The sequence below is a fragment of the Brienomyrus brachyistius genome, chromosome 2, assembly GCF_023856365.1.
Source record: "Brienomyrus brachyistius isolate T26 chromosome 2, BBRACH_0.4, whole genome shotgun sequence".
NCBI classification, from domain to species: domain Eukaryota; kingdom Metazoa; phylum Chordata; class Actinopteri; order Osteoglossiformes; family Mormyridae; genus Brienomyrus; species Brienomyrus brachyistius.
The window spans coordinates 42,345,495-42,369,117 of record NC_064534.1 but is presented as its reverse complement, the minus strand read 5'-3'; the positions used below and the strand labels follow the sequence as shown (position 1 = coordinate 42,369,117).

Below are 23,623 nucleotides of genomic sequence, written 5' to 3'. Positions count from 1 at the left end.
ATGCAGGCTTCTCTTAAAGACCCTCTGTTATCAACTCCGCTAACAGCCACAAAATCTCCGCCGCACGAAGCCCACTGGTTGCTGTTGAATCACATGCTTCCCCAAAATGTCATGCTGTCAGAACACTGGGAGCTACACACGCCAACAAGTCCATACTGCAGGCTGCAGCCAGAACAATTTTCTACATTGAAACATCGACGGCCTCTTCTCTCTAAAAATTCACCAGACCGCTTCTACCACCAGCAAAGAAGTTTCCATCCCTAATTCCTCTGTGATTCCCACTAACCTAAACATTAAGCTGGCATTGAAGGGTGTGAATTACCCCGGCCAATCTGTTCTTTTAAATACAGCTTTTAGCAAGTTTTGAAAGGAGAAGAGCAGAACTTGCTATGCCAATAATATCGAGTCTTCTGTGGTGAAGTGGTTTTTGCATAGAAAACAAAGCGGTCAGTTGAAGAGGAATAATATCAGTACTTTGTTTAAAACTGTGTGTAAAAAGCTGTCTCTTTATCATTAACAATAAGTTGTAAAACGTGAATGGGGAGTGACAGTCTTCAAGTTTGTGAGAATATTGCGCCCTGGTGGAATAAAGGCACGAACAGCTTACAGCACCTAGAATTTCCAGGAAGTATTTAGAGTAAAACGGTTTCTAAAAGCTGGCTTTATGAAAGAGAGAAAAAAAATATATATATAAAATAGTAAAATGGAAGGGGAGTGCTAGATTTAAATTAATCGTGAAGTGGAGCGCCCCCTGTATAAAGTAAAAGTGAGAAAAGCTTACAGCACCTGGTATTCCCAGGAGGTCTCCCATCCAAGTACTAACCAGACCCTACGTTGCTTGGCTTCCGAGATCAGATGAGATCGGGCGTGTTCAGGGTGGTATGGCCATAAGCGTGAGAAGCTACCAAAAACAGCCCTTTTGCATTACACGCGTCTATACATGCCAGTTAGTCCCATTGGATTCTACTCCTGTTTTTTTTTTTTTTTTATCTGACTCACACTGCAGCACCACCATCCAATCGGCAGCGCCGGACCCACACCAAACATTCACCAAACTACTCAGCCGGCAGCCTACCACAATTATTCCATTCTTTCCGCATCCGCACACTTCCTTCTCTTTAACTCCTTTTCACTACCGCACAGGTTAATCGCCGCACGTCCCCCGCCGGCAAACATTACTCCTTTGCCTACCGCATGCAGGCTTCTCTTAACGACCCTCTGTAATCAACTCCGCTAACAGCCACAAAATCTCTGCCGCGCGAAGCCCACTGGTAGCTGTTGAATCACATGCTTCCCCAAAACGTTACGCTGTCAGAACACTGGGAGCTACACACACCAACAAGTCCATACTGCAGGCTGCAGCCAGAACAATTTTCTACATTGAAACATCGACGGCCTCTTCTCTCTAAAAATTCACCAGACCGCTTCTACCATCAGCAAAGAAGTTTCCATCCCTAATTCCTCTGTGATTCCCACTAACCTAAACATTAATCTGGCATTGAAGGGTGTGAATTACCCCGGCCAACCTGCTCTTTTAAATACAGCTTTTAGCAAGTTTTGAAAGGAGGAGAAGAGCAGACCTTGCTATGCCAAAAATATCAAGTCTTCTGTGGCGAAGTGGTTTTTGCATAGAAAACAAAGCGGTGAGTTGAAGAGGAATTATATCAGTACTTTGTTTAAAACTGTGTGTAAAAAGCTGTCTCTTTATTATTAACAATAAGTTGTAAAATGTGAATGGGGAGTGACAGTCTTCAAGATTGTGAGAAGATCGTGCCCTGGTGGAATAAAGGCACGACCAGCTTACAGCACCTAGAATTACCAGGCAGTATTTAGAGTAAAACGTGTGTAAAAGCTGCCTTTATGAATGAGAGAAAAAAGAAATATATAAAATAGTAAGGGGAGTGATAGATTTAAATTAATCGTGAGGTGGAGTGCCCCCTGTATAAAGTAAAAGTGAGAAAAGCTTACAGCACGTGGTATTCCCAGGCAGTCTCCCATCCAAGTACTAACCAGACCCTACCCCACTTAGCTTCCGAGATCAGACGAGATCGGGCGTGTTCAGGATGGTATGGCCATAAGAGAGAGCCGCGAACAAAAACAGCCCTTTTGCATTACACGCCTCTATACATGCCAGTTAGTCCCATTGGATCCTACTCCTGTTTTTTTTTTTTTTTTATCTGACTCACACTGCAGCACCACCATCCAATCGGCAGCGCCGCACCCACACCAAACATTCACCAAACTACTCAGCCGGCAGCCTACCACAATTATTCCATTCTTTCCGCATCCGCACACTTCCTTCTTTTTAACTCCTTTTCACTACCGCACAGGTTAATCGCTGCACGTCCCCCGCCGGCAAACATTACTCATTTGCCTACCGCATGCAGGCTTCTCTTAAAGACCCTCTGTTATCAACTCCGCTAACAGCCACAAAATCTCCGCCGCACGAAGCCCACTGGTTGCTGTTGAATCACATGCTTCCCCAAAATGTCATGCTGTCAGAACACTGGGAGCTACACACGCCAACAAGTCCATACTGCAGGCTGCAGCCAGAACAATTTTCTACATTGAAACATCGACGGCCTCTTCTCTCTAAAAATTCACCAGACCGCTTCTACCACCAGCAAAGAAGTTTCCATCCCTAATTCCTCTGTGATTCCCACTAACCTAAACATTAAGCTGGCATTGAAGGGTGTGAATTACCCCGGCCAATCTGTTCTTTTAAATACAGCTTTTAGCAAGTTTTGAAAGGAGAAGAGCAGAACTTGCTATGCCAATAATATCGAGTCTTCTGTGGTGAAGTGGTTTTTGCATAGAAAACAAAGCGGTCAGTTGAAGAGGAATAATATCAGTACTTTGTTTAAAACTGTGTGTAAAAAGCTGTCTCTTTATCATTAACAATAAGTTGTAAAACGTGAATGGGGAGTGACAGTCTTCAAGTTTGTGAGAATATTGCGCCCTGGTGGAATAAAGGCACGAACAGCTTACAGCACCTAGAATTACCAGGAAGTATTTAGAGTAAAACGGTGTGTAAAAGCTGCCTTTATGAATGAGAGAAAAAAGAAATATATAAAATAGTAAAATGGAAGGGGAGTGATAGATTTAAATTAATCGTGAAGTGGAGCGCCCCCTGTATAAAGTAAAAGTGAGAAAAGCTTACAGCACCTGGTATTCCCAGGTGGTCTCCCATCCAAGTACTAACCAGACCCTACCTTGCTTGGCTTCCGAGATCAGATGAGATCGGGCGTGTTCAGGGTGGTATGGCCATAAGCGTGAGACGCTACCAAAAACAGCCCTTTTGCATTACACGCGTCTATACATGCCAGTTAGTCCCATTGGATTCTACTCCTGGTTTTTTTTTTTTTTATCTGACTCACACTGCAGCACCACCATCCAATCGGCAGCGCCGGACCCACACCAAACATTCACCAAACTACTCAGCCGGCAGCCTACCACAATTATTCCATTCTTTCCGCATCCGCACACTTCCTTCTTTTTAACTCCTTTTCACTACCGCACAGGTTAATCGCCGCACGTCCCCCGCCGGCAAACATTACTCCTTTGCCTACTGCATGCAGGCTTCTCTTAACGACCCTCTGTTATCAACTCCGCTAACAGCCACAAAATCTCCGCCGCACGAAGCCCACTGGTAGCTGCTGAATCACATGCTTCCCCAAAACGTCGCGCTGTCAGAACACTGGGAGCTACACACACCAACAAGTCCATACTGCAGGCTGCAGCCAGAACTATTTTCTACATTCAAACATCGACGGCCTCTTCTCTCTAAAAATTCACCAGACCGCTTCTACCACCAGCAAAGAAGTTTCCATCCCTAATTCCTCTGTGATTCCCACTAACCTAAACATTAAGCTGGCATTGAAGGGTGTGAATTACCCCGGCCAATCTGTTCTTTTAAATACAGCTTTTAGCAAGTTTTGAAAGGAGAAGAGCAGAACTTGCTATGCCAATAATATCGAGTCTTCTGTGGCGAAGTGGTTTTTGCATAGAAAACAAAGCGGTCAGGTGAAGAGGAATAATATCAGTACTTTGTTTAAAACTGTGTGTAAAAAGCTGTCTCTTTATCATTAACAATAAGTTGTAAAACGTGAATGGGGAGTGACAGTCTTCAAGTTTGTGAAAAGATCGCGCCCTGGTGGAATAAAGGCACGAACAGCTTACCTAGAATTACCAGGAAGTATTTAGAGTAAAACGGTTTCTAAAAGCTGGCTTTATGAAAGTGAGAAAAAAAATATATATATAAAATAGTAAAATGGAAGGGGAGTGCTAGATTTAAATTAATCGTGAAGTGGAGCGCCCCCTGTATAAAGTAAAAGTGAGAAAAGCTTACAGCACCTGGTATTCCCAGGAGGTCTCCCATCCAAGTACTAACCAGACCCTACCTTGCTTGGTTTCCGAGATCAGATGAGATCAGGCGTGTTCAGGGTGGTATGGCCATAAGCGTGAGACGCTACCAAAAACAGCCCTTTTGCATTACACGCGTCTATACATGCCAGTTAGTCCCATTGGATTCTACTCCTGGTTTTTTTTTTTTTTATCTGACTCACACTGCAGCACCACCATCCAATCGGCAACCTAAACATTAATCTGGCATTGAAGGGTGTGAATTACCCCGGCCAACCTGCCCTTTTAAATACAGCTTTTAGCAAGTTTTGAAAGGAGGAGAAGAGCAGACCTTGCTATGCCAAAAATATCAAGTCTTCTGTGGCGAAGTGGTTTTTGCATAGAAAACAAAGCGGTGAGTTGAAGAGGAATTATATCAGTACTTTGTTTAAAACTGTGTGTAAAAAGCTGTCTCTTTATTATTAACAATAAGTTGTAAAACGTGAATGGGGAGTGACAGTCTTCAAGATTGTGAGAAGATCGTGCCCTGGTGGAATAAAGGCACGACCAGCTTACAGCACCTAGAATTACCAGGAAGTATTTAAAGTAAAACGGTGTGTAAAAGCTGCCTTTATGAAAGAGAGAAAATAAAAATATATATATAAAATAGTAAAATGGAAGGGGAGTGATAGATTTAAATTAATCGTGAAGTGGAGCGCCCCCTGTATAAAGTAAAAGTGAGAAAAGCTTACAGCACCTGGTATTCCCAGGAGGTCTCCCATCCAAGTACTAACCAGACCCTACGTTGCTTGGCTTCCGAGATCAGATGAGATCGGGCGTGTTCAGGGTGGTATGGCCATAAGCGTGAGAAGCTACCAAAAACAGCCCTTTTGCATTACACGCGTCTATACATGCCAGTTAGTCCCATTGGATTCTACTCCTGGTTTTTTTTTTTTTTTATCTGACTCACACTGCAGCACCACCATCCAATCGGCAGCGCCGGACCCACACCAAACATTCACCAAACTACTCAGCCGGCAGCCTACCACAATTATTCCATTCTTTCCGCATCCGCACACTTCCTTCTCTTTAACTCCTTTTCACTACCGCACAGGTTAATCGCCGCACGTCCCCCGCCGGCAAACATTACTCCTTTGCCTACCGCATGCAGGCTTCTCTTAACGACCCTCTGTAATCAACTCCGCTAACAGCCACAAAATCTCTGCCGCGCGAAGCCCACTGGTAGCTGTTGAATCACATGCTTCCCCAAAACGTTACGCTGTCAGAACACTGGGAGCTACACACACCAACAAGTCCATACTGCAGGCTGCAGCCAGAACAATTTTCTACATTGAAACATCGACGGCCTCTTCTCTCTAAAAATTCACCAGACCGCTTCTACCATCAGCAAAGAAGTTTCCATCCCTAATTCCTCTGTGATTCCCACTAACCTAAACATTAATCTGGCATTGAAGGGTGTGAATTACCCCGGCCAACCTGCTCTTTTAAATACAGCTTTTAGCAAGTTTTGAAAGGAGGAGAAGAGCAGACCTTGCTATGCCAAAAATATCAAGTCTTCTGTGGCGAAGTGGTTTTTGCATAGAAAACAAAGCGGTGAGTTGAAGAGGAATTATATCAGTACTTTGTTTAAAACTGTGTGTAAAAAGCTGTCTCTTTATTATTAACAATAAGTTGTAAAATGTGAATGGGGAGTGACAGTCTTCAAGATTGTGAGAAGATCGTGCCCTGGTGGAATAAAGGCACGACCAGCTTACAGCACCTAGAATTACCAGGCAGTATTTAGAGTAAAACGTGTGTAAAAGCTGCCTTTATGAATGAGAGAAAAAAGAAATATATAAAATAGTAAGGGGAGTGATAGATTTAAATTAATCGTGAGGTGGAGTGCCCCCTGTATAAAGTAAAAGTGAGAAAAGCTTACAGCACGTGGTATTCCCAGGCAGTCTCCCATCCAAGTACTAACCAGACCCTACCCCACTTAGCTTCCGAGATCAGACGAGATCGGGCGTGTTCAGGATGGTATGGCCATAAGAGAGAGCCGCGAACAAAAACAGCCCTTTTGCATTACACGCCTCTATACATGCCAGTTAGTCCCATTGGATCCTACTCCTGTTTTTTTTTTTTTTTTATCTGACTCACACTGCAGCACCACCATCCAATCGGCAGCGCCGCACCCACACCAAACATTCACCAAACTACTCAGCCGGCAGCCTACCACAATTATTCCATTCTTTCCGCATCCGCACACTTCCTTCTTTTTAACTCCTTTTCACTACCGCACAGGTTAATCGCTGCACGTCCCCCGCCGGCAAACATTACTCATTTGCCTACCGCATGCAGGCTTCTCTTAAAGACCCTCTGTTATCAACTCCGCTAACAGCCACAAAATCTCCGCCGCACGAAGCCCACTGGTTGCTGTTGAATCACATGCTTCCCCAAAATGTCATGCTGTCAGAACACTGGGAGCTACACACGCCAACAAGTCCATACTGCAGGCTGCAGCCAGAACAATTTTCTACATTGAAACATCGACGGCCTCTTCTCTCTAAAAATTCACCAGACCGCTTCTACCACCAGCAAAGAAGTTTCCATCCCTAATTCCTCTGTGATTCCCACTAACCTAAACATTAAGCTGGCATTGAAGGGTGTGAATTACCCCGGCCAATCTGTTCTTTTAAATACAGCTTTTAGCAAGTTTTGAAAGGAGAAGAGCAGAACTTGCTATGCCAATAATATCGAGTCTTCTGTGGTGAAGTGGTTTTTGCATAGAAAACAAAGCGGTCAGTTGAAGAGGAATAATATCAGTACTTTGTTTAAAACTGTGTGTAAAAAGCTGTCTCTTTATCATTAACAATAAGTTGTAAAACGTGAATGGGGAGTGACAGTCTTCAAGTTTGTGAGAATATTGCGCCCTGGTGGAATAAAGGCACGAACAGCTTACAGCACCTAGAATTTCCAGGAAGTATTTAGAGTAAAACGGTTTCTAAAAGCTGGCTTTATGAAAGAGAGAAAAAAAATATATATATAAAATAGTAAAATGGAAGGGGAGTGCTAGATTTAAATTAATCGTGAAGTGGAGCGCCCCCTGTATAAAGTAAAAGTGAGAAAAGCTTACAGCACCTGGTATTCCCAGGTGGTCTCCCATCCAAGTACTAACCAGACCCTACCTTGCTTGGCTTCCGAGATCAGATGAGATCGGGCGTGTTCAGGGTGGTATGGCCATAAGCGTGAGACGCTACCAAAAACAGCCCTTTTGCATTACACGCGTCTATACATGCCAGTTAGTCCCATTGGATTCTACTCCTGGTTTTTTTTTTTTTTATCTGACTCACACTGCAGCACCACCATCCAATCGGCAGCGCCGGACCCACACCAAACATTCACCAAACTACTCAGCCGGCAGCCTACCACAATTATTCCATTCTTTCCGCATCCGCACACTTCCTTCTTTTTAACTCCTTTTCACTACCGCACAGGTTAATCGCCGCACGTCCCCCGCCGGCAAACATTACTCCTTTGCCTACTGCATGCAGGCTTCTCTTAACGACCCTCTGTTATCAACTCCGCTAACAGCCACAAAATCTCCGCCGCACGAAGCCCACTGGTAGCTGCTGAATCACATGCTTCCCCAAAACGTCGCGCTGTCAGAACACTGGGAGCTACACACACCAACAAGTCCATACTGCAGGCTGCAGCCAGAACTATTTTCTACATTCAAACATCGACGGCCTCTTCTCTCTAAAAATTCACCAGACCGCTTCTACCACCAGCAAAGAAGTTTCCATCCCTAATTCCTCTGTGATTCCCACTAACCTAAACATTAAGCTGGCATTGAAGGGTGTGAATTACCCCGGCCAATCTGTTCTTTTAAATACAGCTTTTAGCAAGTTTTGAAAGGAGAAGAGCAGAACTTGCTATGCCAATAATATCGAGTCTTCTGTGGCGAAGTGGTTTTTGCATAGAAAACAAAGCGGTCAGGTGAAGAGGAATAATATCAGTACTTTGTTTAAAACTGTGTGTAAAAAGCTGTCTCTTTATCATTAACAATAAGTTGTAAAACGTGAATGGGGAGTGACAGTCTTCAAGTTTGTGAAAAGATCGCGCCCTGGTGGAATAAAGGCACGAACAGCTTACCTAGAATTACCAGGAAGTATTTAGAGTAAAACGGTTTCTAAAAGCTGGCTTTATGAAAGTGAGAAAAAAAATATATATATAAAATAGTAAAATGGAAGGGGAGTGCTAGATTTAAATTAATCGTGAAGTGGAGCGCCCCCTGTATAAAGTAAAAGTGAGAAAAGCTTACAGCACCTGGTATTCCCAGGAGGTCTCCCATCCAAGTACTAACCAGACCCTACCTTGCTTGGCTTCCGAGATCAGATGAGATCGGGCGTGTTCAGGGTGGTATGGCCATAAGCGTGAGACGCTACCAAAAACAGCCCTTTTGCATTACACGCGTCTATACATGCCAGTTAGTCCCATTGGATTCTACTCCTGGTTTTTTTTTTTTTTATCTGACTCACACTGCAGCACCACCATCCAATCGGCAACCTAAACATTAATCTGGCATTGAAGGGTGTGAATTACCCCGGCCAACCTGCCCTTTTAAATACAGCTTTTAGCAAGTTTTGAAAGGAGGAGAAGAGCAGACCTTGCTATGCCAAAAATATCAAGTCTTCTGTGGCGAAGTGGTTTTTGCATAGAAAACAAAGCGGTGAGTTGAAGAGGAATTATATCAGTACTTTGTTTAAAACTGTGTGTAAAAAACTGTCTCTTTATTATTAACAATAAGTTGTAAAACGTGAATGGGGAGTGACAGTCTTCAAGATTGTGAGAAGATCGTGCCCTGGTGGAATAAAGGCACGACCAGCTTACAGCACCTAGAATTACCAGGAAGTATTTAAAGTAAAACGGTGTGTAAAAGCTGCCTTTATGAAAGAGAGAAAATAAAAATATATATATAAAATAGTAAAATGGAAGGGGAGTGATAGATTTAAATTAATCGTGAAGTGGAGCGCCCCCTGTATAAAGTAAAAGTGAGAAAAGCTTACATCACCTGGTATTCCCAGGAGGTCTCCCATCAAAGTACTAACCAGACCCTACCCTGCTTGGCTTCCGAGATTGGATGAGATCGGGCGTGTTCAGGGATGTATGGCCATAAGCGAGAGACGTGACCAAAAACAGCCCTTTTGCATTACACGCGTCTATACATGCCAGTTAGTCCCATTGGATCCTACTCCTGGTTTTTTTTTTTTTATCTGACTCACACTGCAGCACCACCATCCAATCGGCAGCGCCGGACCCACACCAAACATTCACCAAACTACTCAGCCGGCAGCCTACCACAATTATTCCATTCTTTCCGCATCCGCACACTTCCTTCTTTTTAACTCCTTTTCACTACCGCACAGGTTAATCGCCGCACGTCCCCCGCCGGCAAACATTACTCCTTTGCCTACTGCATGCAGGCTTCTCTTAACGACCCTCTGTTATCAACTCCGCTAACAGCCACAAAATCTCCGCCGCACGAAGCCCACTGGTAGCTGCTGAATCACATGCTTCCCCAAAACGTCGCGCTGTCAGAACACTGGGAGCTACACACACCAACAAGTCCATACTGCAGGCTGTCACGGGTCGAGGTGCGCGAGCGCGGCGGAGAGCGGCGATTGTGCGGAAGGAGGAAGCAGGCAGGCAGGATACGGGACGAACGGGGTTTATTCGGGAATACGGGGATCTCACGCAAACAAACATCCATGAACATCAATGACGGACACAGGACTCGGGTAAGACACGGACTGAAATACACAGGACTGATTGAAAATAATCAGACACAGCTGGGTACAATCCGGGAAACACACGTGGGTAGGCAGGGGGCGTGGCACACAGGAGGAGCCGACGAGCAGGGCATGACAGAACCCCCCCCCCCAAAGGCGCGCTTCACCGGGCGCGCCAGGGAGGAGGCGACAGACGGGACACGGGAACCGGGACCTGGAGCAAAAAAACAGAATCAACAAGAGACGGGAAACAGGACCGAGGCACAAAACAGGGCAAGCGACAGGACGTGCGACAGGAGCTGACAAAGGGACGGGAAGGCAGACAGACAAATCAGGAAGGGAGAAACAGAGGGAACAGGCGGAACAAAAGGAGCGGGAGTGACGGGAGGGAACGACGGGAAACCAGGAACAGAGCGGGGCAGAACAAAGGGACCAGGAACAGAGGACGGCGGGACAAAGGCAGGAGGAGGAACAAAGACAGGCGGGACAGAGACAGGAAAGAAGGGAGAGAAGGCGGGGGAACAAAGGGGAGCCCGTGGGAGCCCCAGCGGGCGACGGGAGGCAGCCGGAGGGGACCACGGAGGGGCAGAGGAGACAGGGCGAGGGACCCGCGGAGGGGCCAGGGAGGGAGCAGGAGGGAGCACCAGGGAAGGGGACGAGGGAGCTGGAAGGGGCCAGGGCGAAGGCAAGGCGAGGGGGGGAGCCGCTGCAGGCGGCGACGTCCTCCGACGGGCCGCAGGTAGGGGCCCCGCAGGCGACCAAGGAGCCGCCGTCGGGGAACCCCCAGGCGACCGACCAGGCACCGAAGGGGGGAGCGAGGCAGGGCGACGAGGCACCGGAGAGGGACCCGCAGGCGACAGCCGACCCGGAGGGCCAGGACCCGCAGGCGCCAACCGAGCCCCAGCGCAGGCGACGCAGGGCGAGCCAGGGGGCAGGGCGGGCGGGACCCCAGCCCTGCGTCTGTGTCCCCTCCCTTTACGGGACACAGACATGACCCCCGGTCGGGGTCGAGTTCGCCGGGGCGAGGGAGAAACAGTCACAGGGGGAGAAGGAACAGGAGCGCGGTCAGGACTTGGAGCGCGGTCAGGACTTGGAGGTGGCTGCAGTGGGGGCGCCGGCCCGGGAGCTGCAGGTGGTTGCAGTGGGGGCGCCGGGACAGGAACAGGAGCGCGGTCAGGAACAGGAGCGCGGTCAGGAACAGGAGCGCGGTCAGGAACAGGAGCTTGCTGCAGTGGGGGCGCCTGCCCGGGAGCTGCAGGTGGTTGCAGTGGGGGCGCCGGCCCGGGAGCTGCAGCAGGCAGCGAATGCGGCTGCGCAGGCGGCGGCGACGGCGAAGGCGGCTGCGCAGGCGGCGGCAGCGGCGAAGGCGGCTGCACGGGAGCGGGGTCCGCCGGCAATGGCGGCTGCACGGGAGCGGGGTCCGCCGGCAATGGCGGCTGCACGGGAGCGGGGTCCGCCGGCAATGGCGGCTGCACGGGAGCGGGGTCCGCAGCCCTCTGGAGCTGGAGGAGCTGCCGAACTCCCTCTGCCATTTTCTCCAGATCCCCCCGGTCGGAGGCGGGAGTGAACGCGGCAAAGTCTTTCTGGAGCCGCGTTACAATGTCCTCTGCCTCCGGACTCACTGGAGTGCCCAGTCCCTCCCAGATCCTCCAGAATAGCCCCTGGAGGGCGAAGAACTGGGAGATGCAGTCGGCCGTCTTCCCTGGTTGAGGCGCGGACGGCGCCTCCGGGGTGGCTGCTGCAGGGGGGATGAGCAGTGGGTCCGGGTATTCGATGGACCCCTCCTTGCTCTTCTGGCGCCTGGTGGCAGCGGGAGGTGGCGCGATGTCTGCAAACACAGACGGCGAAAACACCGGCTCCCGCTCCTGGTAAGGGAAGAGGAAGGGCTCCTCCTCCTCCTCCTCACTCGAGTGCCAGAACATGGAGACAGGGCAGGTACCTCGCTGGAGCGGCCCCCGGGCTGGAGACCGGACGGGTACCTCTTCCTCCGGAGCGATCCATATCCTGGAGAGCGAGCAGGCTCCCAGGCGGATCGGCTCCTACGGGATCCTCCTTCTCCGCTTATTTTTCTTTTTCGGGTCCGTCATTCTGTCACGGGTCGAGGTGCGCGAGCGCGGCGGAGAGCGGCGATTGTGCGGAAGGAGGAAGCAGGCAGGCAGGATACGGGACGAACGGGGTTTATTCAGGAATACGGGGATCTCACGCAAACAAACATCCATGAACATCAATGACGGACACAGGACTCGGGTAAGACACGGACTGAAATACACAGGACTGATTGAAAATAATCAGACACAGCTGGGTACAATCCGGGAAACACACGTGGGTAGGCAGGGGGCATGGCACACAGGAGGAGCCGACGAGCAGGGCATGACACAGGCTGCAGCCAGAACAATTTTCTACATTCAAACATCGACGGCCTCTTCTCTCTAAAAATTCACCAGACCGCTTCTACCACCAGCAAAGAAGTTTCCATCCCTAATTCCTCTGTGATTCCCACTAACCTAAACATTAAGCTGGCATTGAAGTGTGTGAATTACCCCTGCCAATCTGCTCTTTTAAATACAGCTTTTAGCAAGTTTTGAAAGGAGGAGAAGAGCAGACCTTGCTATGCCAATAATATCGAGTCTTTTGTGGTGAAGTGGTTTTTGCATAGAAAACAAAGCGGTCAGTTGAAGAGGAATAATATCAGTACTTTGTTTAAAACTGTGTGTAAAAAGCTGTCTCTTTATCATTAACAATAAGTTGTAAAACGTGAATGGGGAGTGACAGTCTTCAAGTTTGTGAGAAGATCGCGCCCTGGTGGAATAAAGTCACAAACAGCTTACAGCACCTAGAATTACCAGGCAGTATTTAGAGTGAAACGGTTTCTAAAAGCTGGCTTTATGAAAGAGAGAAAAAAAATATATATATAAAATAGTAAAATGGAAGGGGAGTGATAGATTTAAATTAATCGTGAAGTGGAGCGCCCCCTTTATAAAGTAAAAGTGAGAAAAGCTTACAGCACCTGGTATTCCCAGGTGGTCTCCCATCCAAGTACTAACCACACCCTACCCTGCTTAGCTTCCGAGATCAGATGAGATCAGGCGTGTTCAGGGTGGTATGGCCTCAAGCGAGAGACGCTGCCAAAAACAGCCCTTTTGCATTACACGCCTCTATACATGCCAGTTAGTCCCATTGGATCCTACTCCTGGTTTTTTTTTTTTTTTATCTGACTCACACTGCAGCACCACCATCCAATCGGCAGCGCCGGACCCACACCAAACATTCACCAAACTACTCAGCCGGCAGCCTACCACAATAATCCCATTCTTTCCGCATCCGCACACTTCCTTCTCTTTAACTCCTTTACACTACCGCACAGGTTAATCGCCGCACGTCCCCCACCAGCAAACATTCCTCCTTTGCCTACCGCATGCAGGCTTCTCTTAATGACTTTCTGTTATCAACTCCGCTAACAGCCACAAAATCTCCGCCGCACGAAGCCCACTGGTAGCTGTTGAATCACATGCTTCCCCAAAACGTCGCGCTGTCAGAACACTGGGAGCTACACACGCCAACAAGTCCATACTGCAGGCTGCAGCCAGAACAATTTTCTACATTCAAACATCGACGGCCTCTTCTCTCTAAAAATTCACCAGACCACTTCTACCACCAGCAAAGAAGTTTCCATCCCTAATTCCTCTGTGATTCCCACTAACCTAAACATTAAGTTGGCATTGAAGGGTGTGAATTACCCCGGCCAACCTGCTCTTTTAAATACAGCTTTTAGCGAGTTTTGAAAGGAGGAGAAGAGCAGACCATGCTATGCCAATAATATCGAGTCTTCTGTGGTGAAGTGTTTTTTGCATAGAAAACAAACCGGTGAGTTGAAGAGGAATTATATCAGTACTTTGTTTAAAACTGTGTGTAAAAAGCTGCCTCTTTATTATTAACAATAAGTTGTAAAACGTGAATGGGGAGTGACAGTCTTCAAGTTTGTCAGAAGATCGCGCCCTGGTGGAATAAAGGCACAAACAGCTTACAGTAGCTATAATTACCAGGCAGTATTTAGAGTAAAACGGTGTGTAAAAGCTGCCTTTATGAATGAGAGAAAAAAAAAAAAAATATATATATATAAAATAGTAAAATGGAAGGGGAGTGATAGATTTAAATTAATCGAGAAGTGGAGCGCCCCCTGTATGAAGTAAAAGTGAGAAAAGCTTACAGCACCTGGTATTCCCAGTAGATCTCCCATCCAAGTACTAAGCAGACCCTATCTTGCTTGGCTTCCGAGATCGGACTAGATCGGGCGTGTTCAGGGTGGTACGGCCGTGAGCGAGAAAAACTACCAAAAACAGCCCTTTTGCATTACACGCCTCTATACATGCCAGTTAGTCCAAGTGGATCCTACTCCTGTTTTTTTTTTTTTTTTATCTGACTCACACTGCAGCCCCACCATCCAATCGGCAGTGCTGGACCCACACCAAACATTCACCAAACTACTCGGCTGGCAGCCTACCACAATTATTCCATTCTTTCCGCATCCGCACACTTCCTTCTCTTTAAGTCCTTTTCACTACCGCACAGGTTAATCGCCGCACGTCCCCCGCCGGCAAACATTACTCCTTTGCCTACCGCATGCAGGCTTCTCTTAATGACTTTCTGTTATCAACTCCGCTAACAGCCACAAAATCTCCGCCGCACGAAGCCCACTGGTAGCTGTTGAATCACATGCTTCCCCAAAACGTTGCGCTGTCAGAATACTGGGAGCTACACATGCCAACAAGTCCATACTGCAGGCTGCAGCCAGAACAATTTTCTACATTGAAACATCGACGGCCTCTTCTCTCTAAAAATTCACCAGACCGCTTCTACCACCAGCAAAGAAGTTTCCATCCCTAATTCCTCTGTGATTCCCACTAACCTAAACATTAATCTGGCATTGAAGGGTGTGAATTACCCCGGCCAACCTGCTCTTTTAAATACAGCTTTTAGCGAGTTTTGAAAGGAGGAGAAGAGCAGACCTTGCTATGCCAATAATATCGAGTCTTCTGTGGTGAAGTGGTTTTTGCATAGAAAACAAAGTGGTGAGTTGAAGAGGAATTATATCAGTACTTTGTTTAAAACTGTGTGTAAAAAGCTGTCTCTTTATTATTAACAATAAGTTGTAAAACGTGAATGGGGAGTGACAGTCTTCAAGTTTGTGAGAAGATCGCGCCCTGGTGGAATAAAGGCACGAACAGCTTACAGCACCTAGAATTACCAGGCAGTATTTAGAGTAAAACGGTTTCTAAAAGCTGCCTTTATGAAAGAGAGAATATATATATATATATAAAATAGTAAAATGGAAGTGGAGTGATAGATTTAAATTAATCGTGAAGTGGATCGCCCCCTGTATAAAGTAAAAGTGAGAAAAGCTTACAGCACCTGGTATTCTCAGGTGGTCTCCCTTCCAAGTACTAACCAGACCATACTCTGCTTAGCTTTCAAGATCAGGCATGTTCAGGGTGGTATGGCCGTAAGCGAGAGACGCTACCCAAAACAGCCCTTTTGCATTACACGCGTCTATACATGCCAGTTAGTCCCATTGGATCCTACTCCTGGTTTTTTTTTTTTTTCATCTGACTCACACTGCAGCCCCACCATCCAATCGGCAGCGCCGGACCCACACCAAACATTCACCAAACTACTCAGCCGGCAGCCTACCACAATTATTCCATTCTTTCCGCATCCGCACACTTCCTTCTCTTTAAGTCCTTTTCACTACCTCACAGGTTAATCGCCGCACGTCCCCCGCCGGCAAACATTACTCCTTTGCCTACCGCATGCAGGCTTCTCTTAACGACTCTCTGCTATCAACTCAGCTAACAGCCACAAAATCTCCGCCGCACGAAGCCCACTGGTAGCTGCTGAATCACATGCTTCCCCAAAACGTCGCGCTGTCAGAACACTGGGAGCTACACACACCAACAAGTCCATACTGCAGGCTGCAGCCAGAACAATTTTCTACATTCAAACATCGACGGCCTCTTCTCTCTAAAAATTCACCAGACCGCTTCTACCACCAGCAAAGAAGTTTCCATCCCTAATTCCTCTGTGATTCCCACTAACCTAAACATTAAGCTGGCTGTTGGGGAAAGCGCCCGGCGTTTCCACCCCAACTCCACATTTACGAGACACACACAGGTTACAGTTTTACTTGCAAGGGTACCCACACTCTCTGCAATGCAAACTACAGCAGAATGTGTTACAAAGGGTAGTTCCCCTTGACTTCTTTATTTATAGTCAATGGGGGGCGCAAGAGAGGGAAGTGAGATTCTTATCTAAGTAGGCAGCTGTTAACCACTTACTTAGAGTACAATAGCTAAGAGTATGTGGCTAGAAGATAAGAAATAACGTATACATATATATTTACACTCATTGCTGATCATACAGAAATGATTAACAACTGTTTCTTCAACCTAACAGTCCCTCCTGTTTATCATGACAGTATGATCAGAAGCATCAACATTGTACAAGTTGCAAAAGCACTTTAGGTACAACCTTCAATTAGACCACATTGTCATTATCCTGGAAAACATTTAATTCCGTTTCTTCAGGTCCGAGCCCTGCACGGGTGCTTTCGGCTCGGCCGTCATTATGAATTATATGTCTTCTTCATCGCCATCGCTGGAATCAGGCTCTGTCTCTATAGTTTGGGTAAGGGAGAGAAACATTGTACTGCGTGTCCGAAAAGCAGCATTAAGAGCTTGATTAATAAACATTTTCAAACATGGTATAACAGTAATAAAACAACAGAAAAATAAAATGAAAAACAAAAGAAAATATAAGTGAAACATTACTTTGATATCCTATACCTGCAGAAGATATTCATAGCTCTGCCATACACCGTAGGTCCTTCACTATGAGTGGGCATTACTGAACAAACATAGCAATTTGTCACATTTTTCGCTGTTACAGTATCATGTACATATCGGTACCAGTAGTTTTGCATAAATGGATGTGAGTGGTCAGCGGGCAACGGGCGTAGATGGAAGTCATCATGGGTCCATCGCCGTAGGTGCTGTAATGGAGCTGGTGAGAGCAAGGACAACCATACAAGTCCTACAACAAGAATGACCCATAGAGTCACTTTACCACATCCCCACCCTATCAGGGCCATCCTAAATAGAGTGCAGCTCAGTTGTTTTCTTCACCGGGTTGAGACAACAGCACCCTATTGGTTACTGTGCCTTTGTAGCGGACTTCCACTGCTACTCTGTCGCTGAGGCCTCTGATAAGGGCTTGATGGGTTTACAGTGACTTTTGTGTATCCAGGAAGGTCGTTCTGCGATCTTTACTGCTGTTGGTGTTGTGAGGAGGACTTGATAAGGACCGTCCCACCGAGGTGTGCTCCAATCTTTCCGCAACAGGACCTTGACCAGGATCCAATCTCCCGGCTGCAAGTTATCCTGTTGAGTAGAAACAGAATTTACCGGCAGACTACTGGGGCTATGTTTTTGTTGTGATGTTAGTAGTTTACGCATCCAATCAGCCAGCGTATTTTCTCGGTCTGCTTTTTCTATGTCATTCATTTCAGTTGCTAGGGGAAATGGTCTACCATACACTATTTCAAAAGGTGTTAATCCTGCAGGAGTGGGAGTTATTCTCATCCATAATTTTACTAGAGACAAACATTCTGGCCACGGCCTTTTTGTCTCTTCCATTGTCTTTTTTAGCCTTGTTTTAATAGTGCCGTTGGTCCTTTCCACTAAGCCTGCACTCTGGGGGTGATACGCACAATGATTCTTAAGCGTAAAACCTAATGCTTGTGAGCAAAGGGACATAGTCTGATTTACAAAATGAGTCCCATTGTCTGATCTTATAATATGAGGTATGCCATAGGTAGGGAAATAATGGCTTACCAAACATTTTGCAACGGTCATTGCATCACAATGCTTTACAGGGTATATTTCTACCCACTTAGAAAAGGTGTCTATAATAACTAGACAGTATTTCTTTCCTTGTGACCAAGATAATTCAATAAAATCCATATGTACAATTTGAAATGGATACTCAGCTGTGGGGAACTGGCCACGTTTTGGTCTGATGTTTCCTTGTGCATTGTGTTTACAACAAATTAAGCATGTCCTACAAAATTGTTTTGCATAATCAGAAAAATTTATAGCATAGAAATATTGTTGTATGATATGTACCATCCCTCCTGTTGAGACATGAGTATTTCCATGGCTCACCAAAGCAGCTGTTTTGTATAAATTTTTTGGTAGGATGGGCTTGTCATTCATATAGTAAACTTTCTCTCGTTGTATTGCTCCTCTTTTGATCCAACTTTGCAAAGGTTGAACTAGAAAAGCATAATCTGGTAACCATTCTCTACAATAATTGCAGAGCCCTAAAAAGGACATCATCTGTTGTTTAGTCTGTGGTTTAGGTGCTTCCTGTATAGCTTGTTTCCTTATCTCTAGCAGCGAGCGACCTTTTTGTGAAAGGTTATGCCCTAAATAGACAACTGTCTTTTTGCAATACTGCAACTTCTGTTTAGAAGCTTTATGTCCAGTATTGTATAAATGCTGAAGCACAGTTAGGGTAGTTTCTTTGCAATGTTGTTCTGAATCTGCTGCTATTAAGATATCATCCACGTATAGTAATACCTGACTATGTGATGGAATTTCACAGGTACTCATAGAGTATCTAAGGGCCATGGTATATACATGTGGACTTTCAGAAAATCCCTGAGGGAGTCTAGTATATGTATATTTTTTCCCTTTATAGGTAAATCCAAATAAATGTTGAGAATCAGGGTGCAATGGTACTGAGAAAAATGCATTACTAAGATCCACTACTGAGAAGTAGCTTTTATCAGGAGTCAATGAGTTGAGCAATAAGTGTGGGTTAGGCACATCTGGTGCTGCATGTTGCACTATGTTATTAACTGGTCTTAAATCCTGCACCATGCGCCATTTCCCTGTATGTCCCTTCTGGACTGGAAAGATAGGAGTGTTGCAAGTGGCTTCAGGAGCCTCTCGCAATATTCCTGATGCTAACATGTCTTGCACTACAGGGGCTATACCTTTCTCTGCTTCAGGTTTTAATGGGTATTGCCTAACTACCGGACGGTGTTCTGATTTCACAGTTACTTTGTAAGGTGGGAATCCCTTTACCAGCCCTACATCAGTGGGGGAGGAGGACCATAACCCTTCTGGGAGGCGATCTAGATCTGGACATGATCCCTCCTCCAGGGTTGAAAAAATTTGTCAGGCTGGGTCCTTTAAGTGTGTGGTGGGAGTGGTTTGAACTCTCCATCCCAAAGGAAACCGCCACACATTGTGTTTCTCATCATAGCTCCAACAGGAGCCAGATACGGGTTGGTAGTCATTGTAACTGTGCATAGAATCTCGTAAGAACATCTCTACATCTCTCCACTGCATCTGGGGTGGTTTTGAAAGAGATACGTGTGGTGTTCTCTCTCTAAATACAGCCTGTTGCTTGTTAGATAAAATGACTGAGGCTGCTGAAAACCCAGTGGTGGGGTTAACATACATATATTGTAAGGTAATACAAGTGTCTTGGAGGGCATGAAACATTTTGTCATAGACATAATCTGGTCCAAGGGTGTCTTTGTACCGCATAGTGACGTGTAAGGCATCGTCAGGCATGAACTGGGCCTGTCTAGGGGACTGCTTTTCTCTAGTTTTCCGCAATAATTCTCGTGTCTGTGCAGTTCCCCCTAGGTCCAGAGACCAGTAATATTGTGGTGTTGTGGTTCCTTGCACAACATAAGCTTCTTCATTTACGATTGCTTTCATGCCAGTGGCTGTGGCAACCACGCTAATGCCCATTTGTACCATAAGGTCTCGACCTAACAAGTTAACAGGACAAGAAGGGCTTATTAACACCTGTGCTTGACATTCAAGTCCAGTTTCCTTATCTTTTACTGCAACTGGGTTTGTTAACTGATGTCTGTCTGTCTGACCTCCTGCCGTTTTTATATTTATGACTGATGAAGAATATGTGACTCCGGGAGGACTGGAGGTTAGGACAGTCCTACATGCTCCAGTGTCACACAGACATTCATATACTTTGCCGTTTATGACTAACTTCCGACTTGGCAAGGTTTCCCACTGCCTTTCTGCTAATAACTGACACACTGCTTGTAAATCTATTTCCTTATCTAAAAGGTCTTGTAAAGTGACCTCCGTTTCCTTTCTTAAAATCACCTCTGTTTTGCCTCGGATGGTGTCGGTAACAGGGGCCTCCGAGGGGGGTCATTGATCATTGTTTTCAATGGAGTTTGGGTTATATGGTTGTTTCCCTACTCTACAATTCCTAGCTAAGTGTCCAGGTTTCCTGCATGTCCAGCAAATGTTATCTTGCTGAGACGAATTCCTGTAATTGTTTCTGAAAACACCTCTCCCCCTTCCTCGGCCTCTTGACCTTCCTCTGAATCCTCCCCTCCCCGGAGGATTCATTTGCACTAGCGCTACTACTTCTGAGGCGCTGAATATTGTGTCTGTCTTTTCCTGTTTCTGCGCTCTCTGCGCGTGTTGGGCATATTCTAGTGCTTGTTGGACTGAACCAGTATTCTGATGTACCCAATGTTTGTCAAGATATTTTCGCAATTCGGGCTTTAGGCCTGCGACAAAAGCTCGTTTTAGCTGTTGTTGGTACACTCCTACTGCCTCTTCATCAAATGGGATCCCTGAGTTTCCTCTAAATACAACTCTCATTCTATCCATAAAATCCTCAGGTTCCTCTCCATCTTTTTGTTTACATTGCGCTATTCGTCCATAGTCTGCGCGTCTTACGAAGGCTGTCTCTACCCTGTTTCGCAAGTCTCGTAATGCTTGTATGAGTTCCTGCGAGTCATGTGCTAAGACTTCATCATTATTACCATGTCCTGTGAAGTCTCCCGCTACACGTCCCCATTTATGGGTAAACAACTGTCTGAGACATCTATACATTTCCCTGCCGTTCAAATGAAAACTACTTTGTAATTCTAGGATGGCAGTCCAAAACTCGGGTACCCCTTCTTCAACCGGGGGTATTCCTTTTAAAGCCGCTGTTCTATCCTCAGCGGTCCAGGGTCTATATACTAACATAGTTTCGGGTCCTGCATTATTTGGGCCTCGATTTGGATTTGCCACTTCTACGAGTGGACACACCAAATCATTCTCCCAGTCTTCCTGTTCTGTGTCATTTTTTGGATGCCAGCGTACTTTACTTGTCTCCAGATCCTTTAACGGATACAGAGAAGGGTTAGACCCTCGGGTCATCATTCGAGATGTTTCCCCTCCTCCTATTTGTCGTCTATTTACAGCTGGAACTGGTGCAGGCGCAATCATTGGAATTTGTGGGGGCAGTAAGGGAACTGGAGCGGCAGAAGATTTTGTTGCCGTCTCCTCATCTAGTGTAATTAAAGTTGCCTGTAATTTTTTCTCCTTATTTCCCTTTTTTTGCTGTCTTTTATTATCTCTTAATTTACTCTGTTCTAACCATGCATCAGAAAAAACATATTCTTTTTTTCTGTCTTTACCTTCTTTCTTATTGGTAGTCTGTAACATCTCCAGTTTTAAGTTTCCCTGTAATTTTAATATATCTGGAGTGTGGAGTTTTCCTCCAAACCCATGTTTTTTCCTCCATCTCTGACTACTTATTTGTCCTGATCCTGGCTTATATCCTTCCATAAACTTCTCATCTCCCTCTAGTTCCATTTGTTTACTTTGATTCTTCCCCATTGTTACCTTTTAATGGATACACTACAAAAAATAAAAAATCCTAAAAGCAAGTCCCTGGCATGAGACCTCAGGAGGACACCAACACGGCCTTCTACTGCTCACTATTAGAGCAGCGGTGTTAGTTTTCAGGGATGAAACCCGTCCTTTATCCTTCAGTCACCAGTATGTTGTTGCTTTTAGGGTGGATCGTGTAGGTTAATCTAAAACCTATAAAAACACATCCACATACAACACTGTATATATTTCCAACAACGCCTACTTTCTCTCCCGGTTAATTTCGGCTAACCTCAACCACATGCATGTCTTGGCCACCTACTTATTTAGGTGCCGTATCTCTCACTTGGCCACCTACTCACTTAGGTGCCATATCTCTCACCTGTATAGTGTGCTCTCTGATCCGTCACCAAGGTCCTTCAGACATCACCAGACGTCGAGCGCAGTTCTAACCACCGGCCTGATGACGAATTCACATCACAGGTCTTTCTTGCACCCGACTTCGAGTGGCTGTCGACAGACTTCGGTGTCGCTTCTCTCGGCGTACTGGAGACGTCTTCAGGGTTCCTCGGATCCGGCTCGAAGGACCAAATTCTATGTTGGGGAAAGCGCCCGGCGTTTCCACCCCAACTCCACATTTACGAGACACACACAGGTTACAGTTTTACTTGCAAGGGTACCCACACTCTCTGCAATGCAAACTACAGCAGAATGTGTTACAAAGGGTGGTTCCCCTTGACTTCTTTATTTATAGTCAATGGGGGGCGCAAGAGAGGGAAGTGAGATTCTTATCTAAGTAGGCAGCTGTTAACCACTTACTTAGAGTACAATAGCTAAGAGTATGTGGCTAGAAGATAAGAAATAACGTATACATATATATTTACACTCATTGCTGATCATACAGAAATGATTAACAACTGTTTCTTCAACCTAACACTGGCATTGAAGGGTGTGAATTACCCCGGCCAATCTGTTCTTTTAAATACAGCTTTTAGCGAGTTTTGAAAGGAGGAGAAGAGCAGACCTTGCTATGCCAATAATATCGAGTCTTCTGTGGCGAAGTGGTTTTTGCATAGAAAACAAAGCGGTCAGTTGAAGAGGAATAATATCAGTACTTTGTTTAAAACTGTGTGTAAAAAGCTGTCTCTTTATCATTAACAATAAGTTGTAAAACGTGAATGGGGAGGGACAGTCTTCAAGTTGGTGAGAAGATCGCGCCCTGGTGGAATAAAGGCACGAACAGCTTACAGCACCTAGAATTACCAGGAAGTATTTAGAGTAAAACGGTTTCTAAAAGCTGCCTTTATGAATGAGAGAAAAAAAAATATATATATATAAAATAGTAAAATGGAAGGGGAGTGATAGATTTAAATTAATCGTGAAGTGGAGCGCCCCCTGTATAAAGTAAAAGTGAGAAAAGCTTACAGCACCTGGTATTCCCAGGTGGTCTCCCATCCAAGTACTAACCAGACCCTACCCTGCTTGGCTTCCGAGATCAGACAAGATCGGGCGTGTTCAGGGTGGTATGGCCGTAAGCGAGAGATGCTACCAAAAACAGCCCTTTTGCATTACACGCGTCTATACATGCCAGTTAGTCCCATTGGATCCTACTCCTGGTTTTTTTTTTTTTTCATCTGACTCACACTGCAGCCCCACCATCCAATCGGCAGCGCCGGACCCACACCAAACATTCACCAAACTACTCAGCCGGCAGCCTACCACAATTATTCCATTCTTTCCGCATCCGCACACTTCCTTCTTTTTAACTCCTTTTCACTACCG

At 46.0% G+C, this 23,623-nt stretch overlaps 8 non-coding genes and 5 pseudogenes across 8 annotated transcripts; all 13 read right to left on the bottom strand.

Annotated features, from left to right (window-relative positions):
* Nucleotides 1–774: 774 nt before the first annotated feature.
* LOC125736493 (5S ribosomal RNA) lies at nucleotides 775–893 on the bottom strand. Its single transcript, XR_007395771.1, has one exon. It is a non-coding gene; the product is annotated as a 5S ribosomal RNA (ribosomal RNA).
* A 1,068-nt stretch (nucleotides 894–1,961) lies between these two features.
* Nucleotides 1,962–2,080, bottom strand: LOC125731610 (5S ribosomal RNA; annotated as a pseudogene).
* Nucleotides 2,081–3,153: 1,073 nt separating this feature from the next.
* Nucleotides 3,154–3,272, bottom strand: LOC125734744 (5S ribosomal RNA). Its single transcript, XR_007394047.1, has one exon. It is a non-coding gene; the product is annotated as a 5S ribosomal RNA (ribosomal RNA).
* A 1,069-nt stretch (nucleotides 3,273–4,341) lies between these two features.
* On the bottom strand, nucleotides 4,342–4,460 carry LOC125737257 (5S ribosomal RNA). Its single transcript, XR_007396523.1, has one exon. It is a non-coding gene; the product is annotated as a 5S ribosomal RNA (ribosomal RNA).
* A 626-nt stretch (nucleotides 4,461–5,086) lies between these two features.
* LOC125736492 (5S ribosomal RNA) lies at nucleotides 5,087–5,205 on the bottom strand. Its single transcript, XR_007395770.1, has one exon. It is a non-coding gene; the product is annotated as a 5S ribosomal RNA (ribosomal RNA).
* Nucleotides 5,206–6,273: 1,068 nt separating this feature from the next.
* Nucleotides 6,274–6,392, bottom strand: LOC125731609 (5S ribosomal RNA; annotated as a pseudogene).
* A 1,075-nt stretch (nucleotides 6,393–7,467) lies between these two features.
* LOC125734743 (5S ribosomal RNA) lies at nucleotides 7,468–7,586 on the bottom strand. Its single transcript, XR_007394046.1, has one exon. It is a non-coding gene; the product is annotated as a 5S ribosomal RNA (ribosomal RNA).
* Nucleotides 7,587–8,655: 1,069 nt separating this feature from the next.
* Nucleotides 8,656–8,774, bottom strand: LOC125734593 (5S ribosomal RNA). The gene has a single exon (XR_007393899.1). It is a non-coding gene; the product is annotated as a 5S ribosomal RNA (ribosomal RNA).
* A 626-nt stretch (nucleotides 8,775–9,400) lies between these two features.
* On the bottom strand, nucleotides 9,401–9,519 carry LOC125731547 (5S ribosomal RNA; annotated as a pseudogene).
* Nucleotides 9,520–13,125: 3,606 nt separating this feature from the next.
* On the bottom strand, nucleotides 13,126–13,244 carry LOC125730242 (5S ribosomal RNA). The gene has a single exon (XR_007390614.1). It is a non-coding gene; the product is annotated as a 5S ribosomal RNA (ribosomal RNA).
* A 1,086-nt stretch (nucleotides 13,245–14,330) lies between these two features.
* On the bottom strand, nucleotides 14,331–14,449 carry LOC125732090 (5S ribosomal RNA; annotated as a pseudogene).
* Nucleotides 14,450–15,527: 1,078 nt separating this feature from the next.
* Nucleotides 15,528–15,636, bottom strand: LOC125732319 (5S ribosomal RNA; annotated as a pseudogene).
* A 7,623-nt stretch (nucleotides 15,637–23,259) lies between these two features.
* On the bottom strand, nucleotides 23,260–23,378 carry LOC125734799 (5S ribosomal RNA). Its single transcript, XR_007394102.1, has one exon. It is a non-coding gene; the product is annotated as a 5S ribosomal RNA (ribosomal RNA).
* Nucleotides 23,379–23,623: the final 245 nt, after the last annotated feature.